At 42.2% G+C, this 15,559-nt stretch overlaps 1 pseudogene; it reads right to left on the bottom strand.

The window, feature by feature from the left end:
* Positions 1-14,491: 14,491 nt before the first annotated feature.
* LOC142140175 (adenosine 5'-monophosphoramidase HINT1-like) lies at positions 14,492-15,337 on the bottom strand (annotated as a pseudogene).
* Between the last annotated feature and the right edge of the window lie 222 nt (positions 15,338-15,559).

The following is a 15,559-nucleotide window of genomic DNA, read 5'->3' as shown; positions in this document are numbered from 1 at the left end:
CAAATGTCACCAGATAATGAACCGGATGTGAGAAGTGAGGTAGTGTAACCTACACATGAAAGATAGACTAGTTTAAAGAAGCTAAGAGGTCCTGCAGACAAGTCCCCACAGGTATAGCAGATACAATAGCTAGCATAGGGACAGGTCACAGCCTGACTAAGAATATTTTCTTCATTAGGACGGTCAAGGTGCAGAAGCACTGAGTGGTGAAATTTCAAGGTTAAAAACTCTCAAAGAGATTTCTACAGTTTAAAGAACCCCAGTTGTGTTTCAGATAATTCAAGATATCTGTAAGTTGAAGAATTTACCTGTCTTCCTAAGCAGAAAGCTGCAGAGGTGGATTATTATAACAGGATAAGATCTGTGTGGGGGGCAATTTTTTGGGCCTTGGATAACGAGCAGAGATATTGGTGTGAGCCAAAATTTACATGGATCATAGATCGCAGATCATGAACCCCTTATTTGGCCAACCAGGAAGGAGAAGATTACTCAGGTAAACTACCAAACAGTTCAATCTAACTGAAACAAAAGAAGCAATGCCATCAAAGTGAAAGTGTTTTTGCAAGGTGAAGAAACTGTCTTGCAGCTGACAGTTCCCTTGTTACATTTTTAAATGGGGAAGGGGGTCATGATTACCCCCTAATCAGGATAATGAGGAATATAACATTTTTGGGAGTGATCATGACCACTTTTATATACGAGTTGGTTAGATTCAAGCACATTATGCTTACAGATATTTCCTTGTCCTCGAGATACTCCATTGAAGGCATTACAATGGGTGTCTTGCAGCTTCTAATGCCCTATCTTTATTCTTCTAGCCTCAAGAAGAAACCATAAAATAGAAACGCCCCCAGGAACTATATAGTGCAGCTCCTCCACTTCCCTGTATCTTTGAGTAACTCAAGCTGTCCCTAAGACATACAAGCAAAAACATATCGAACAACATGGGTGGCAAAATTGGTCTGAAATGGAGTGTCTCAATGAAAAGGAAATTATAAGTAAATATAGTTCACTTCTTACCTCTTTCATCCTTAATGGCAGCCACTACAATGGGATGTACCCAAGCAAAAATAATAGGGAGGGTAACACCACCAGATAAACCATATATGCTGCATAATAAAATACAAATTTTATTAAGTAGCATCATGAATATTACCCAAACTGTTAATCAGTGGATGACATTACGTCTTGTTGACAATATCTGGCGAGGGTATGAACAGATGAACATCCAGCTGCTTTACAGAGATCCACCTTTGAGTTCTGGGCACTATGTGCCCAAGAAATGGTCTCTGAGCTTTCAGGATTTTTGGCACCTTACATCAGTTTATATTGTATGCCTCATAGTGACTTCTCTGATCCATTTTTGAGATGGTCTGTTTTGATGGGGCACACCCTGACTAAATCCAATGTGTGCAGCTTTCTTTTTATTATCAGCTATTTGCGAACAAAAGGATGTCAATAAAATTTGATTAATTTGAAAAGTGGAAAGCCGAATTAGTCCTTAGTTCTACTTTATCTGTGTAGACACCACAAAGCTTGGAGTTCTCCAATTCCATGGGCATAAATAATTGCCACTAGGAATACCACCTTTAGTTTAGCCACATTAAGGAAAACTTTTGTAAAGGCACAAAGGGTTTAGAGTTTTGAAATCTAAATTGACATCCCATAGTGCAATAAAAAGAGTTAATATGAGGACAAATTGTTTTCAATACTTGATAAAATGGATAATAAGGTCTTTTGAAGCTAACTTGGTATCTAGCAAGACATTGATGTGCAAATATCACCTTTACAGTTGGGAGGATGCTTTCCTAAGGCCATCCTGTGGATAATTAATAATATCATCATCAGCAGCTATTTATATATCTAGCCACTAATTTCGCAGTGCTGTACAGAGAACTCACATCACTCCCTGCCCCATTGGAGCTTACAGTCTAAAATTCCCTACATACACACAGAGTCCGAGAGAGTCAATTTAATAGCAGCCAATTAACCTGCTAGTAGGTTTTTAGGAGTGTGGGAGGAAACCAGAGGACCTGCAGGAAACCCACACAAACACTGGGAGAACATACAAACTCCACACAGATAAGGCCAGTCGGTCGGAAATCGAACTCATGATCCCAGCACTGTGAGGCAGAAGTACTAACCAGTAAGCCACCGTGCTGCACCATAGTAAAGAAGATGATCCACTTCAGGCTCACATCACATTATGAACTTCAAAATTTTAGAATAAATCACTGAAGAATATTTTTTTCTTGTATGTAGAAGATTATCAATCATTTTCCCCTGAGATTTATCTGAGCTGTGACCACTTAATCACTATATCAAAGATAGTCCTTCTAGTTTTGCATGAAGAATTGGGCCTTGGTGTTCAAGGTCTGACCAATGAGATCATGGTTGCTCCTGAAGCATCTCCAAAGTTACTGCATTGTGGCCAGAATGGTAGGATTGGTATAAATTCTGCTTTTTAAAAAAAAGGTGTGAGCAATGAGAGGAACCAGAGGGAAGACATATCCCCATTGAAAGGTCCATGAGATTGTCAGAGCATATATTCCCTGTTCCTGGAATATTTTGGTGAGAAAAAAATCTGGGCACCTTGGTGTTCTGAATTGTCGCGATTTGAGAAAACTGAAATACTTACTAATGCAGAGTCCACTCTCCTGAATAAACTTGCTTTTGGCTGAAATAATATGCTATGACATTCTGGTTGCCTGCCATATGAAGTGCTGAGAGCAATTTTAGGTTTCTCTCTGCCCATAACATGATTTTTGTTATTTTTGGCCTCATAGTCCTGCCTTGGCAATTTATGAAAGCTTCCACAACCTGGTTGTCTGAGAATGCCTTGAGACACTTTCTTTGCAAGAAAAGAAGGACAGAATTGCATTCCAGATTGCCCACATTTTAAAGAACATTTATGGGTATTTTCTTTTCATTCTTGGACTACACACCCTGTGTGACTTTTGACAGGAGATGAGCCCGCAAGCCTGCGGTGTACTGGAGTCTGTGGTGAGTGATATCCAATCTAGTTCTGGAAAAAATTCTCACAGGTCTCTTGGTTTTGGATTCTGCCACCAGTTGAGAGACTCATCATCAGCTATTTATATAGCGCCACTAATTACGCAGCGCTGTACAGAGAACTCACTCACAACAGTACCTGCCAAATTGGAGCTTACAGTCTAAATTCCCTAACATACACACACACACAAAGACTAGGGTCAATTTGTTAGCAGCCAATTAACCTAGACTCTCTGGTGGTTTTTGTTAATGGAGTAGCATGATACACAGATAGTTGTCTGTGATCCCAATAAGTCTAACTCATGTGCCACCTTGCCCAGGGTATAATTGCTATGATGGAGGAGGGCAAAGGCCCATTCATACTGTAATCTAACGTTGAACCTGTAGTTGACCAGCCAAAGACTGAATTTTGATGCATCTCACCTTAAGTAGAGATACTTGGTGTTGTACAGGATCTATTTGGAACTCCTATATCCGGTTCTTGAGTCCTGTTTGCTGCACATGTGCGGCAGCTATCTTTAAATATGCTCTGGTGCTGGGAGAATGAATACCTGGAGGGGTTCAATTACTAGTGCTATGTGCTGCATGTAAAAAATGATTATTTAAAATTGCATTTAAGAAAAAAATAATACATTTTAAATGTGCGCTGCTGTGCCGGGAGAGTAATACTTGGCATTGAAAGAGTTAAACCTTAGTGCCTACCATAATATATTGTTAAGTGCGTATTGTCGCTAACCAATAACGATTGTCGAACCTCGATTTGTGTTTTCAAAGCTCAAAGATTTATTCTCAAAAAGTAGCAGAATAATTCAAGCGAAATAATAATAAGTACAGCCGTTACTTATCGCAGGCGCTCTGGATCCAGTGTGCAGTCATTCAATCCTGAAGTCTGGGGACAAGATGTCTGAACACTAGATGTGAAGCTGCTGCTTATATGCACACAGAAATACAGTAATACAATGGAGATGGTATAGCTTGCTTCTATTGGTACAGGTTACAGGAAGGTCCAAGGGGTTGTCAATCATTGGCTAGTTCATCCTAAAGAATCCAAAGGAGGGGGTCATCTCTCCAGGGGGTATGATTCGTTAGTCTTAAGTAGTTCATAATTCCCTATCATTCATAACTTGTGTATGCACTCTGCGATTCCTTCGCAGAGTGAACCAAACAGTAACAAATGTTAAGAGGTTTATTATGATACCACACATGATAAGATTCCTTCAACCTGTTCCATATATTTCACTAATGTGCATATAACTTATATTATAACACATAAATACTACTATATTTCAACATAACTGCCTATGTGTTGCAACTACCATTAATGTGTACTATTTTACAAGTATGCGTGTTTGTGCGAATGTATGGTAAAAGACCAAATACTGTTGCTGCCACGTGTTGCAGCTGCGTACGCCCTTTTACGCCATAGCGTACCGTACGCATCTTTTCAGACAAAGACAACCAAGTTTGCTCGATTTTAATTGAAATGACTTTATCCAATTTGCTGACTTCGACAGCTCCACCCTTTGATAGTGAAATAAACTAATCACCCAATCACCGTTTCAAGTTCAGGATTATACAATACTTCTTCACAGACCATGATCTCGGTATCTGGTACCACCCTTTCAGTCTCTTTCTCAGTGTTACTCCTAGGAGACCATTTTCCATATTTCAACACAGTAGGAACACATTTGATACATAAACCAATTGCTAAGATGACACCCAGTATAAGGAGAAGGAGCTTACCTACACTAGCAACCATTTCCTGTACCCACTCCCCCAGACCGGAGAACCATTTCACAGGGTTCAACAATGAGAACCAACCTGCCACCTTTTCCCCGACCTCATATAATGAAGAATTATGGTTCTTTCAAAATTCCCATTTCAGTTGCAAAATTTCATCCATCTTCCGGTCTATAACCTCTTTAGGGTCATCCGTATTATTGGTGATGTACGTGCAACATTTGACACCGAACTGGGTGGCCAGTGTTACATAGTACCCACCAGTGAAAGAGGTGAGATAATTTAGTACCAGTCTATGTTGCACCAACTCCTTCTTGTACGCTTGTAGCTCCCTTCCAGTATACCTGAAAGTGTCATCATACATCTCAGTGATATTATCTATTAATTTAGCTAGGTCTTGGATATATTTAAAGTTTAATGTTCCCCGAGCGGTCCTGGTGAGATCTAGAGCAACCATAACTTGAAAACCAGCAGTTTCACTAATCAATTTTGTAGCTATGGGTTCCTCACCAGGAATCATATTTCTCTTGCCACGGTGTTCATACTGTGTGTGTATGTATGGTGGTGATGTAGTTTTGTGAATATCAACCATTTCTTCATGAGTAATAGTCATGATTTCAGGAACCAGTTTAGCTAAGAAACACAAGCCCTTGGAACTCGGAGTCACCCAGGAATAAGCTTTTCTTCCACAAACAAAATACACATCATCAGGGAGAACATAAGGAACAGTATGTCCATTAATTATATCACACAGAGTTTTGATAAAACTACCCATGCCTAGTGTCTCCATTTGCTCCAGACACGTGTCGGCATGGATGACATCCTTACAATTATCTCTAGAGACTTTTCCAATGGATACCTTCTTATGTTTGGTTATACGCCCTAGTTTGTGACTTCCATCAACATTTCTGCCTATTGATGACCTTATGAGTCTCCCTCTAAAATGAGTGTGGCGAGCCATTGTCTGATCTGATGGGTCAGCTTCCCAATTCTCCAGACGTTTTGCATGAGAGATATTTAGACACAGCAAAGATCTGTCTATGGAGTATTGTCGAAGCGTCAGACTAGAGGACCTAGTGTTATTGTACCTCCCGTCTATGGGCCTCCCACCCCTCAATTCAAGTACTTCGGATATGTTTAGAGGGAATGGCACTAGTCCTATATTATGCTGCCCTTGAGGCACGCGAGAGCACACTCAACACTCGGTTTGGTTTAGCACCTTACCCACCAGGGAGTGATAATCCTCCAAAGGATGCCCGCCTATATTATGAGTACTGGGGGACTGGCATCGTTGGATGCATCTCTCTTCAACTAGGGAGTCACAAAACTTGCAGACACAATACTCATCAGATAATAGCCCCTCACACTGCCTCCGAGTTCCTGAGCTAGCAGACCTTTTCATAACCCTCGGACCAAGCTTGATAATGGGCTGCTCTGAGTATTCTAATAACTTTTCCTCTGCCTCCATCTCATCCGCATCACTACCAGAACCTTCCTCCGTCCTCCATCCTCCTTCACAAAAATAGAATGTCCTAGAAAGAGTAAAAACAAGGAAAATCCTGGAACAAAAGAAAAACAAAAACCGCCACTTCATCGCTGGAAAGATAGTTCTGGGGCAACGTCTCTGGTTCAGGTGTCTCGACTGCAGGCTTTAGGTCTCCCGGAACAGACTCACAAGTGATAGATCTATGTCATCGGTCTCAGTTTTATCTTGCACTTTCTCCGGATTATGGACTCTCCTGCAGTGTGTGGAATGGACCTAAGTGTCTCTCTCTGCAACCTTCAGTGATATAGTACTGGTCAGCAGCACTTGGTACGGGCCTTCCCAACGGTCTGTTAAACAACCTGAACGTAAGAAATTGCGGATCATAACATAGTCTCCAGGTTCAACATCATGACAGTTCGTCTCTGGCATACCAGGTGACAGCATTTTTAGTTGTTGTGTTAGCTGTCTACTCATTCTTATAAGATATTGTACAGTCACTTCATTATTACACTTCAAGTCGTCTTGTGGACTCACGATCAAATGAGGTTGTCGTCCGAACAGTATCTCAAAGGGGGACAGATTAAGAGGAGGTCTAGGAGTGGTCCGAATGCTATGGAGGACCAATGGCAAAGCCTCAGGCCATGCCAACCCAGTTTCAGCCATTACCTTACACAGCTTGTTGTTTATAGTACCATTTACTCTCTCCACCTTACCACTGGCTTGTGTTCGGTAAGGGGTGTGAAGTCTGCTACCGATTCCTATGAGTTTACACATATTTTGGAAGATATCACCAGTAAAGTGGGTACCCCTATCACTCTCAATGATTCAAGGGATACCGAACCTACATACAAAATCTTGTACAATTTTCTTTGCAGTGAACACAGCAGTATTAGTGGCTGCCGGAAATGCTTCTACCCAACCGGAAAACACATCAATACACACTAACACATACTTTAGATTCCTGCACGGTGGTAATTGGATATAGTCAATTTGTATTACCTGAAAAGGTCCGTCTGTAGGAGGGATGTGGGATAGCTCAGTTGGAATAGTTTTCCTGATATTTTTCCTCCAACAAGTAAGACATGACATTGCCTTCTTACCAGCCTGAGAGGAAAATCCAGGAGCACACCAGTATACTCTCACCAGTTTGCACATACCTTCTTTACCCAGGTGAGTCAGGCCGTGTGCTGCTTCAGCCAGGCTTGGATAGTACGTTCGGGGAGCTACAGGCTTACCTTGTCCATCCCTCCAGAGTCCTGAGGACTCTTGACCACATCCCTTCGCCTTCCAGACCGCCTTTTCCTGCAGGGAACACAAATCTTGCATTTCAATTAGTTTCTGCATGTCTAATGTCTGAAAAACCATCATAGTCTCGGTCGATACAGTCATAGGTTGCCCTGTTGCCGCCCTGTTATTGCCCAGTGACACTGGGTCTTCTTCAAAGGTATGGGCTTTGCACTTTATGACGGCTACTGTTCTGGGTAATTGTATCGCTGTCAGAAGTCCTTTTATGTGTTGTGAGTGTGCCACTGGCGTACCTGCTGCTGTCGTAAAGTTTCTGAGACGCCAAAGGGCCCCAAAATCGTGCACTACCCCGAAGGCGTACCTAGAGTCAGTATATATATTGGCTGATTTACCCTCTGCCAACTCACACGCTCTCCTTAGTGCTACTAGTTCCGCCACCTGGGCTGAGTGAGGTGGGCCAAGGGGTTCAGCTTCTACCACATCCTGATCGTCTACAACAGCGTAACCAGTACATAGCTCTCCCGTCTCTGTCTATGACAACTCCCTTCTGTATAAAACGTAAAATCTACATTTTCTAAGGGGGTGTCACGTATGTCAGGCCTTGCAGTAAAGGTCTGATTCAGGTGTTCCATACAATCATGCGTGTCAGTATTCTTGCCTAACTCATCATCAACCAGGGTCTCCTCACCTCCCACCCTTTGTGTCTCTAGAGACACATATGGAAGGTATGTAGCTGGATTTAAGGTGCTACATCGTTTGATGGTGACGTTTGAGGGTGCCATCAGGGCTTGTTCCCACTTCGTGAATCTAGCTGAAGAAACATGTCTGGTTTGGGCTGAATTTAGCAGAGCTGATACAGCATGGGGTGTATAGACATTTGAATTATGTCCTAATACTACGTCCTCGCTCTTACTTACCAGAAGAGCAGTTGCTGCTACACTTCTGAGACATGTTGGGAGTGATGTTGCCACAGTGTCCAATTGTGCACTGTAGTATGCTACCGGTCTGCTAGCGTCACCATGTTTCTGTGTGAGGACACCTGCTGCACAACCATCAGCTTCCGTACAGTATAGCTCAAAAGGCTTTCCATAATCAGGTATTCCCAATGCAGGTGCTCTAGTCAGACTATCTTTAAGATTAAAGAACGCTTGCTCTGACTCTTCTGTGTGTACAACACGTTCTAGTTTTGACGAAGAGACTAGCTCCTGCAATGGTAATGCCAGAATAGAAAAACCTGGGATCCAGGATCTACAGTATCCACACATCCCCAGGAAAGTACGAATCTGCTTCTGGCTCTGAGGCAGAGTCATGTGTTGTATGGCCTCAATCCTGTCGGTTGTCAGGTGTCTTAGCCCCTTAGTGAGGCAGTGTCCCAAGTATTTGACCTTAGTCTGACATGGCTGTAATTTATCTTTTGCCACCTTGTGCCCTGTTTGTGAAAGATGAAGCAACAACAATTTAGTATCATGTAAACATGACATAAAAGAATTAGAGCACAGCAACAAATCGTCCACATATTGAATTAGAACAGACCCATTGTGGGGTTGAAAGGATTGCAAACAGTCATGTAAGGTTTGGGAGAAAATACTGGGGCTGTCAATGAACCCCTGGGGTAGTCTGGTCCATGTGTATTGCACTCCCCGGTAGGAGAATGCAAAAAGGTATTGGCAGTCAGGGTGAAGAGGGACTGAGAAGAAAGCAGAACATAGATCAATGACAGTAAAGTGACTAGCAGACGGTGGAATCTGCATGAGGATGACAGCTGGATTCGGCACTACGGGGAAATGGCTCTCAACAACTTTATTAATTCCCCTTTAGTCCTGGACTAATCTATAGCCCCTCCCCACACTCTTCTTCACAGGGAAAATGGGACTATTTGCTGTACTGGCTGTACGAATTAAAATCCCTTGTTGTAACAGCCTTTCAATAACAGGATATACCCCTAGTTCCACCTCCGGTTTTAATGGATACTGTGGGATTTTTGGAGCTATCCTACCACTTTTTAGATTGACCATGACAGGGGCTACGTTTGCCATCAGTTCAGTGTCCTGTCCATCTCTGGTCCATAGTGAACCTGGTATTTCCAGCAACATCCCCTTTACTGTTATAGAACACAGTCCATCTCAAGTAGAGTGTAACATTAACCTTTGAGGGGTGTCCAATATGTCCTGTACCTCATGAGCGACCTTCCCGGGTATATCTAGGAACACACCATCTGAAGTACAGTATATGACACATCCCATTTTACATAACAAGTCTCTCCCTAGCAAGTTAGTAGGAGCCGCCGCAGCCAAGAGAAACAAATGCTTAGTATGCAGAGGCTCGATAGTAACTTCAGCGGGTTTAGTTAGAGGATAATGTAACACTCTTCCCGTTACCCCCATAGCTGGAATAGTTTTACTGGTCACCTGTAGATTAGAAGGAGAGGTTATCACAGATCTGGCCGCCCCTGTATCTACAAGAAAAGTTTGTTTTCTACCAGCTATGTCAACTATCATTGTTGGTTCTTCTCTCTGACTCTCAGTTAACCTCACTGGCTGTAGACTACAGGTATGACCTGACCCCTAGCGCTGACTATTGATTTCCCGCGCAGCATTTGCTGCTGTAACATGTGCGGCAGGTGTGAGTCTTCTAGTCTATGTGAATCCCTCCTTGGAGGATATCTATGTGACCCTTCATTAGGATTATACCTTCCGTTTGTACAATCTTTTCTCATATGTCCTTCTTTGCAATTATAACATCTCAACATTCTGCATTTCCTGTTATGTGGGTTATATGCTGATGGTCGTGTATGCATTCCCTCTAATGCCTGTATACTCACCGTCATCAACTTGTCACTCTTTTCTTCCCTTTTCCTAAAAATATTTTTGTCATGTTTCACAGCAATTTCTCTAAGAGAATCTACCGTGTTGCCCCTCCAACCAGGGGTTGAGGTTTGTACTCTGGTTTTTAGATTTTACTTTAAACCATCCATCAGTACTATTACCGCTACTTCCCTATGATGTGGGTTCTCCCTTATATCTGATACCCCAGTAAACTGTGTCATTGATGCAAGAGCTCTACCAAAATAGTGCGCTGCAGTTTCACTATCTTTTTGTTTTATGGTGAAAATCTTACTCCAATTTACTACTACTGGAAAATAGATGGCTAAATAATATAATGATAAATTTTTGTATGTCAGTATGGGGAGGAAGACACGCCCTCAACACTACACGCCAATCCTTATTGGTTGGTTCGTGTGCATTTCCTAAGTCTTTAACAAATTTCTGACACTTTGCCAACTCTTTTCTAGGATCTGGGAATTCAGTCATAATGGAACGTAATTCTGATCTAGTCCAAGGACAATGCATTGTAACATTCCTTAAAGGAACTACACCATCCTTATCCGGTTTCCCATTGGGAACTGATATTGTGCGGACTGGGTACGCACCCACTGGTTCACTGGTTTCAGAAGTCACTACCGGATCTGCTGTTTCAAGATTTAGAACGCTATCACTCCTAGTGATCACACTACTCTCACCTATCTCAGCCATTGCTCCTTTCCCATACTTACGCTGAACCTCTAGCATATTAACAGCATGAGCAATGGCTGAAATCACAGTGGGTTCATCTTCTGATACATTTGTTTTGAACTGACTTAAAACAGGATATAACCTAGCAATTTTTCTTTTTTCAGTTTTAATAACGGCTGTACTTACCCCTCCCGCCACATAAGGTGGCGGGGGGCGCGCTTGCGCTGAGTTCGCCACGCTTCTCAACGGCTACTTCCGCCGTGCGCGCGCTTTTCGACATGCCTACTTCCGCGGTGCATTCGCTGCTCTGCCACGTGTTACCTTCCATTTGCCACAATTTTAAACAATCATTATGTCTTTCTCACTTTCGTTGACTTAATTAACCATACTTTATCTTTTACAGTATTTAGTACCTCTGCATTAAAACTCCCTATTGTTGGGAAAGGCCTATCACAATCTTTGGTCATCTTGACCCACGTGTCGCAATACGCAGTTGCGTATGCACCATATTTCTATTACTGACTGATTTTTCATGTAGCACACAAATAGCAACTTAAAATTTCAGTGTACAAATAAGCCATCAAGTATTTGTGTGCTACATGAAAAAAGAGTCAGTATTTAACTTATGTGCAAAACAAAATACTAATTTACACCCCTTGCATTGTAACATGGTTTTGTCCAGGAGACTGAAATAAGACGTTTCTCAAGTTAAGATCCTTAATGAATCAGGCCCCTAGTGTCCAGGGCACAACCAGCTGACTCTTCTAGCAACTGCTTTGAAGCCACTGACTTTGCTGAAAAAGCAACAGAATACTATTGCTCTGTATAAACCCAAATCATTGTGACATGTATTTCCTGCTCACCTTTTCTTTGACATATGCATCTTTACCCCATAGTCTGAGTGATCTGGCCATGCCAGACTTCATTGTGATTCCAAATAAAATATGAATCACAATGAAATATAAAGTATGAAATATCCTTAAAACAACTTTCCACAGTACGCCTGGGCGACATACTAGCTATATAGGAGTCTACTTTTGGAACCAAACTCCACTTTTATACTATTCATCACTGAATATGTTCTAATCTCTTTGTTAGATTGACACTATTCCACGCTGCACCCACTCCTTATAAATAAATTATTTCACAACTTTATGTACACACAAAAAAACTACTACTTTTTTTTTTTAACGATCTTCAAAAATGATTCTGGAGCTTCAGTGTAAGTTTCATCACAGTTAAGATAGCAGTCCTTTTTCATCCAGGAACAGGCAACGCTATAACCAGTTCCAAGTCCGATCCTCAACTTGTTGTCTATTTTGACGACCTGTGACAAAATGCGGCAAACGAGTAGCCCGCCGACATCAGAGAACTGGCATGTGATTTGAATTACACACTAGGGGGTAAATGTATTAAACAGCGATTTTTGCAAATCACTGATACTTGGCAACTTTGCATGGTAAATTTAAAGTGAAAATGGTTTTAAAGGCAAACCTTGCCTTTACAGCTTTTGCCCTGGGGAACTGGTGTTCCCCAGGGACAAATCACAACCCTCAACTTACACTGCAGATAGTGCATTGCTGGCAATTACAAAGTAGGTAAGACTCTGCACTACTTAAAACAAAAACTACCTGACCTACCTAGCAAAAGACAAGAAAAGATGTAGGGGAAGAGGAGAAGCAATCTTATATACTATCTGGGGGTATTTTTACTTCCTCTTTCGATTTAAACTAGAATGGAATGTAACCATTGCAATGGATTGAAGAGGAAAAGAAGATTTTTGTACTTAGGTTAAATCTCTTTCTATGATTCCATCTGGGGGACACTGCTACCATGGGGTTGTCTGAGGGCGTTGGAGTTGGCACTTAAATAGTTAACCAAGTTTGCTGCCGACTCCTCCCCTCTGCAATCCCACAGACCTCAGTAATACTAAAGTCCCAAGAAAAGGGCTCAACAACACAACTAACTGTAGAACAGCAAAAGGGGAGGGAACGCAGTGTCCCCCAGATGGAATCGGAGAAAGAGATTTAACGTAAGTGCAAAAATCATCTTTTCTCCTTCATCCACTCTGGGGGACACTGCTAGCATGGGGACCTTCTAAAGTAGCTCCTAAGGGAGGGAATTCTCTGGTCTACTGGCTCGCAAAACACTGCAGCTGAAATTGGCGTCCGCAGACGCAATAATATGTTGAACTGGCAAAACCTCGTAAAGCTATGAACAGAGGACCAGGTCGCCACCCTACCCAGCTGCGCTGCAGATGCTCCATGGCGAGCAGCCCAGGAAAATAGTCCAATAGTCCAAATGCGGAATAACGTTCTGCCATTACCGCCATAATCTTTGTGAAAACTCTGTGGGCTCTGAAAAGCCGAAGGGGAAAGCCCTGAATTGATAATGGGAGCTTCCTACTGTAAAAACAAAGGACTGATCCCATCCGAAACTTGTCTACTCGTAGATGTTGTTTTAGCCCCTTTAGGTTTAGAAATGATCCGTCTTGTTTTGGGCACCAGGAACAGGCTTGAATAAAACCCCTCCCCCCCCCCCCCCCCGTGTTTCTCCACTCTGGACATGATCCACAAGTTCCAAATATCTTAGGTGTACGCCACCCATTGATATTTGAATAATTGTAGGTGACCCCATACCTCCGCAGTCACGAGGAGTGTAAGGTCCCGTCATGCGGATTGGTATTTAATTTTTAATTGTTTATTATTTTTTTATTTTAAGATTTTGGGATTCGGACATCTTCTAGAGTAAGCATCTCCACCTGTTTGCAACTGTCCTCGAATTGCACGGAGACTACCTCTATTGGTGGGCTCAACTTAATGGTCCGTGTTCACAAGTAAGGATTTCCAAAAAAGACCCAAAACACGTAGTTCCTGATTTAGGGGCATTCACCGGCAGTAAAGTACCTTTACCTGCGGTTGCTTGGCTAATCATAGTACCAAACATAATCCTATATATCAGAATAATCCTCACAATAGAAGAATCTCAACAATAAGTTGATAACTATGTGAAGGAATTAGTAAATATTCTACAGAAATCTATTTGTACAGATATGTGTAAGGCAAAACTGATGTAAGGTACTCATCCCTCCAGAACCATGTCTAGGGCAGAGTACCCGCAGATAGAGAACAACCTGTCAGACAGACACAGTCTACTGCTGATAGAGAGCAGCCTGTGAGCATAGTTGCCAATTCCACTTATAACAAGCGGAATTGGGCTTCTTTTTTTGTACGGTTGCAGGGGGTTTTTTTTATCACTGCCGCGGGTAGCTTGTTTTTGGGCTTGGAGACGTTCTCCAAGTCCACAGGCTGCATAATTGTTTTTTTTTCCTCGGTTACTATTTTTTTTTTTTTTGTTTATAAGGGCTCTTTTTATTTAAATATAAAATAAATAACAGAATTCTGCATTGGGAACTGCCACCTAATGGTAAATAAAATAATATATTCAAATTCCACACAAATTGAAGAAACAAACTAATTTTATTTTTTATCTTCCATTGTCATATTCACTGTATTCTTGCCTAAACAGATGACAATATATTGGAGGATGATATTTAGAGAACACACTTCATCTGACAGGACAGAATGAGACTGCTATGTATGTATGTGCCATTAGCCTGGAGGCCAGCCCAGCTGACGGCCACCAAGAACATGCAGGTGAAGGTGGTACACAGACTGGCCACCATCTGGTTCCTCATTTATGACCAGCCGATAGCCCCTCGCCAGGCCCAAATCAGCAGCACATTTCTTGCCAACAGTCATCAGCAGGTTCTACTTCAGAAAATTGGCTAATAGCTTTCTTAGGTACCACTAGGAAATGTGTTGGTGCTTGTGGAGCGACATCATGGAAAGCGTTACATTGATCGCCCTCATAGGGGCCAATTCAATTGTGCCGAGAATAACGTAGCGTTAACAGTGTTACCGTTAATACGGTAAAACTGTGAATAATTACCCTGATAACAGGTCATTTCAATGGTGGATTTTTACTTGCGGCTCCGAGCTGCGAGATGAAATCCAGGCTAAAATTACCATATTAACGGTAATACTGTTAACGCCACATTATTCTTGGCGCCATTGAGTTGGCCCCATAGATTGTATTAGCCGGGATTTCCTTACGGATAATTTTCCCGAATATGATGTCATATGGTGTCACGGGCTGTCTGTGCTTTGCTGATCTCATCCGCCATAGCTGCAGCCCTGATGACAGGCAGACCATTGGGAGGTGTTACTATTTTGTGATTGGTGCATTCAGTTTGGTTTTTTTTTGTGGGGGAGGGATGTGCAGCGAAATCCTCCAATGAAGTGGCGCTATATGGGTTGGCGGAGTCAGAGGAGAACGTGGAATAAATCACAGGAAGACGGATCTACAGCAACCTAGTGAAATAAGTGCTGTGACAGACACACGATCGCTGCACTTATAGCACCCTCCCCTCCCATCCAGTAAGCTGCTGGTGTCAGAAGACTGCTTTCAGAGCCCTATTTTATACTGTTATATCATGGGGCTGTGTGGTATAGACATACCAGTGTCCAAAATTACAGCACTTTTCGTTTTCATTTGCCATATC

The sequence above is a fragment of the Mixophyes fleayi genome, chromosome 2, assembly GCF_038048845.1.
Source record: "Mixophyes fleayi isolate aMixFle1 chromosome 2, aMixFle1.hap1, whole genome shotgun sequence".
NCBI classification, from domain to species: Eukaryota; Metazoa; Chordata; class Amphibia; order Anura; family Limnodynastidae; genus Mixophyes; species Mixophyes fleayi.
Note: the sequence above shows the minus strand (reverse complement) of the source record. Positions and strands in the feature narration are given on the sequence as shown.